We start from the raw sequence: 5,416 nt of genomic DNA, 5'->3' as shown, positions 1-5,416 counted from the left end.
GCATGTTTTGAAACGTCCCCTTAGAAAAATTTATGAATTACTGTGCTGATAAACCCCTGTGAATTAATGTGCTGCTTTCAAACAGCTGAGCAGAACTGAATGTACTCAGACATTTCTCTCTTTACCTATTCTGATCAACACTAAATTGACACACAATATTTTTAGTGCAACGCAATCTGACTTTCAAAAATCCCTACAAAAGAATGGCCCTGACTAACAATAACCTATACCTTTCATGAATCACTTACCTCGCAAAAATCTTCGTTGCTCGAACTACTGCAGTACAGTGACCGCCACTACTGCCAGCTAAATAAAAGATTCCAACTATTGAAGGCACTAACTACTGATAGGCATAGTCAGCAAATGAAAGATTTTGATACAGAACAAACAATGTATTTATCTTAACCCTTTCGTGGTTGATGGGTCATATATGTCCGACTAACTTTGAACGCCAGTTCGAGTGTCGGGATATATGTTACCCAGCTCTGCACGGTGCTGCCATCTAGGGACGACTGTACTGAACCTGAGAAAAAATCGGGAGTGCACTGCAAAGGCAGGAGTGCTAGTTCTGCAAGGTTCGCAGAAGAGCTTCTGTAAAGTTTGGAAGGTAGGAGACGAGATACTGGCAGAAGTAGCGCTGTGGGGATGGGGCCTGAGTCGTGCTTGGGTAGCTCAGTTGGTAGAGCACTTGCCCGCGAAAGGCAAAGGTCCCGAGTTCGAGTCTCGGCCCGGCACACAGTTTTAATCTGCCAGGAAGTTTCATATCAGCGCACACTAAGCTGCAGAGCTGAAAATCTCATTCTGAGAACAAAAGTTGTTTGCACTGCTTGTGGTGTACCACTTTGTGCCACACCACGTTTTTCCAAGTTTCATGGAATGTAAAGTTTTGTAAGTATTGGTCATGTATCATGAAAATTGAAATGTAATGAATATTTTTTACACTGGCTCTACATAAATAAAAAGATTACATGCATGTATAATTTGTAGTTATTTTATTTTCCACAAAATCGTTTACAGCAAAAAAAAAAAAAAAAAATTACAAAATAAGTCAGTCAGCAGAAAAGGTATCTCGCGTTGGTTCATGGGACATATGTGTCCCACTTCCTATTGTGAAAAAATGGAGAACTTAAAAAATATTTTGGTGGTGAAAATATAATAATGGGACTGAAAATAAAACGTTATCAGCTTAATATTTCAAAAATCTGTAAAAAATGAATTTTATCAATGAAAGGGTATATATATATATATATATATATATACATATATACCCTATATATATATATATATATATATATATATATATATATATATATATATATATATGTGTGTGTGTGTGTATATATATATATATATGGATGTGGGGAGAGAGATGGCAGAATTTTGAGAGCGGACGATCTGGACGTGTGTCCATCAGAAAGAGTAAATTTGTAATATTGGATATCTTGAACTGATATATATATATCAGTTCAAGATATCCAATATTACAAATTTACTCTTTCTGATGGACACACGTCCAGATCGTCCGCTCTCAAAATTCTGCCATCTCTCCCCCCACATCCACACTGCTGGCGGCTCACCTCCAACTGCGCAACGCTACGCGCTGTTAACATCCAACTGCCCAACACTACAATGGTGAATAGTCCAACACTGCCAACCAGCCACAGACTGCACACAGCACAGCCAGTGATTTTCAGACAGAGCGCTAGGTGACGTAACCAACATAAAAACCTAAACAGCCTACTTACAGTTTCACTCTCGGAATGTAAACTCGGCCAGAAGTTGGAAACAGTTGAAACCAGACTTATCCGACCAAGTTACTTTCTATCATTTCTCCATAACCCCGGTTCTATGGCTTTGGCACCACGTTTTCCACTTACGGAGGTTTGCTTCAAAAAGACGAGTGGTTTCGGAATTCCACCTCGGTCTGCCGTCCCCTGCTTACGGAGCTCCCTTAGTGCTGTCTTAGTGCGGACATCGTTCGCCTGTGCGACTTCCAGTTGTACAGTAACTTTTGCAGCTATCGCCCTGTTTTTCGTCACACTCCGCTTCAATGGTCGTCTGTCACGATCGTTCAACACACACTTTTAAGACTTAGCGGACGACGTTTTTCCGGTTTTCTTATACTTCCAACGCGCTGCTTTTTGAAACACTAAACTCTTCGACTACCTCGGTTACGGAAACACTCACCGTACGAACACCAACAGTTTCCACACATTCGAATTCATTAGCCCAGACATAATGCATTTACAACTTCACGGCAAACTGTAGTTACCGTGACTGGCACTTGCAACGTATTGAGGATGCTGCACAGCTCCCGTTCGTCCTCAGCTACAACAGCGCCACCAGCAAGCTTGCCTAGCATCTGCACTTACCTGCAAGCGACGTTTCCATCTTTCAGTCCAACCCCTGTAGACGAAGTGCACGCTCTTTGAGTTCTCCTAATAAACACAAGTCAGCCATTCGCCATCCCTACTACCGACCTTACATAATCTCTTCGTTTCCTATCGCTTCTCAACGTACGCCTCGGCATTCAATCGGCGTGACTGTCTCAATCATCACACTACTAATCCCATATTTGGACATTACAGTATTGTTCTTCCTACTCAGCTACATTAACTCAGATTTTTACACATTTAAAGCCAGCTGCCATTCGTCACACCAACTAGAAATTTTTTCTAAGTCATCTTGAATCTTCGTACTGTCACTCAACCTCGACACCTTTCCATACACTACGGCATCAGCTGCTGCCCACGCTGTCAGCCAGACCATACACTGAAGCGCCAAAGAAATTGGTACAGCCATAGATATGTAAACAGTCAGGATAAAGGGTTCAAATGGCTCTGAGCTCTATGGGACTTAACATCCATGGTCATCAGTCCCCTAGAAGTTAGAACTACTTAAACCTAACTAACCTAAGGACAGCACACAACACCCAGCCATCACGAGGCAGAGAAAATCCCTGACCCCGCCGGGAATCGAACCCGGGAACCCGGGCGTGGGAAGCGAGAACGCTACCGCACGACCACGAGATGCGGGCTAAACAGTCAGGATACGCCGCTGCGCTCGGCAACGGCTACAAAAGACAACAAGTGTCTGGCGCAGTTGTTAGATCGGTTACTGCTGCTACAATGGCAGGTTATCAAGATTCAAGTGACTTTGAACGTGGTGTTACAGTCAGCGCACGAGCAATGGGGCACGGCATCTCCGAGGTAACGATGAAGTGGGGATTTTCCCGTACGACCATTTCACGAGCATACCGTCAATATCAGAATTCCGGTAAAACATAAGATCTCCGACATCGCTGCGACCGGAAAAAATTCCCGCAAGAACGGGACCAGCGATGACTGAAGAGAATCGTTCAACGTCAGAGAAGTGCAACCCTGCGCATTTCAATGCTGGACCATCAACAAGTGTCAGCGTGCGAACTATTCCACGAAATGTCATCGATATGGGTTGTAGCTGAGATGGAACGGGAACTGTGCAACATCCTCAATACGTTGCAAGTGTCAGTCATGGTAACTACAGTTTGCCGTGAAATTGTAAATGCATTATGTCAGGGCTAATGAATTCGAGTGTGGGAAAACGTTTGGTGCTCGTACGGTGAGTGTTTCTGTAACGGAGGTGAAGGCTCACTCGTGTATCCTTGATGACTGAACGACACAAAGCTTTACCCTTTGCCTGGGCCTGTTAACACCGAAATTGGACTATTTGGAAACATGTTGCCTGGTCGGTCGAGTCTCTTTTCAAATTGTATCAAGTGGATGGACGTGTATGGGTATGAAGACAACCTCATGAATCCATGGACCCTGGCCAGCCGGGTTGGCTGAGCGGTTCTAGGCGCTACAGTCTGGAACCACGCGACCGCTACGGTCGCAGGTTCGAATCCTGCATCAGGCATGGATGTGTGTGATGTCCTTAGGTCAGTTAGGTTTAAGTAGTTCTAAATTCTAGGGGACTTATGACCTCAGATGTCAAGACCCATAGTGCTCAGAGCCATTTGAACCATGGACCCTGCATGTCAGCAGGCGACTGTTGGTGAAGGCTCTGCAATTGTGTGGGGAGTGTGTAGTTGGAGTGATATGGGACCCCTGATACGTCTAGATGCGACTCTGACAGGTGACACGTACATAAGCATCCTGTCTGATCGCCTGTATCCATTCATGTCCATTGTGCATTCCGACGGACTTGGGCAATTCCAGCAGGACTATGTGACACCCCATACATCCAAAATTGCTACAGAGTGACTCCAGGAACACTCTTCTCAGTTTAAACACTTCCTCTGGCCACCAAACGCCCCAGACACGACAATTTTTGGGCATTTCTTGGATGCCTTCTGTTCAGAAGATGTGTCCACCCTCTCGTACTCTTAGGGATTTATGGACAGCCCTGCAGGATTCATGGTGTCAGTGCCCTCCAGCAGTACTTCAGACATTGAGGCCGGTCCCCACTAGAGCGCGGCAGCGCGGCCTGCGGCAACGGCAGCGGCAAGCGTTTTCCGCGTTGACGCGGCGGCTCGCGGAATTGGCGTTCCCATCTGGAAGCGGCAGACGTTAGCGGTAGCCAATGACGGACAGCCACTGAGGTACGGGGCAGGACCCACTGAAACGCGCGGTGCGTTTGATTAACTATATCTTACACCTACATGAAGGAAAGACGAAGTTGGGTGAAGACATACCAATTTTTCATTTTCTGTAGAATCTACTCTTTCACATATTTCATTATTCAAGTTTTCTCATTTCAACATAAAAAGATTTCATGACTGCCATTCATGATTGTTCACTATCTCCAAACACATTGAAACAATGTACGATAAAAGAGATTATTCAGATAGTTAAGCGAGACAAAAATTTAAAATGTGACACGGTAGCAGGTACACGAAAACAGTAAGAACACAAAGGCTTGGTGGAAGGGATGAAAGTGGAAGCCACCTGATAGAATTTCCCACAGACCATAATGTAATCAGCGCCAGCACCTTGCTTAAGAATCACGAAAGATTGATATATATTTGGAACAGAGTTTTCGGAACCAGATTTTAAATTGTAAGGGATTTCCTGGTGCAGACGCAAACCTGACTGAAGACTGTCAATAGCAAGAAAGGCGTTCTGAAAAAGAAAATTTGTTCACAGCGAATATAAATTCTAATGGTTGGATACTATTTTACAAAGGTATTTGTGTGGAGTGCAGCCTTGTATGTAAGTGAAACGTGGACGATGAACAGTTCTGTCAAGAAGACAATGGACGCTTTCAAAACGTGGTGATCAATAAGAATGCTGAAGATTAGATACGAGGATCGTGTGACTAAAGAAGAGGTACGGAATTAAATAGAGGAGGAAGAGGAAATTACGGCACAACTTTGACAAAAATAGGGGTTAGTTGACAGGACGTATTATGGGGCGTCAAAGAGTGAGGACAAAGG

General features: G+C 44.3%; 1 non-coding gene across 1 annotated transcript; it reads left to right on the top strand.

Moving 5' to 3' along the window:
* The first annotated feature begins 660 nt into the window (after window positions 1–660).
* On the top strand, window positions 661–735 carry Trnas-cga (transfer RNA serine (anticodon CGA)). Its single transcript has one exon. It is a non-coding gene; the product is annotated as a tRNA-Ser (tRNA).
* The last annotated feature ends 4,681 nt before the right edge of the window (window positions 736–5,416 follow it).

This window comes from Schistocerca cancellata, chromosome 10 (genome assembly GCF_023864275.1).
Source record: "Schistocerca cancellata isolate TAMUIC-IGC-003103 chromosome 10, iqSchCanc2.1, whole genome shotgun sequence".
Taxonomy (NCBI): domain Eukaryota; kingdom Metazoa; phylum Arthropoda; class Insecta; order Orthoptera; family Acrididae; genus Schistocerca; species Schistocerca cancellata.
The sequence above is the reverse complement of the archived record's forward strand: the minus strand, read 5'-3'. Positions and strand labels throughout refer to the sequence as shown.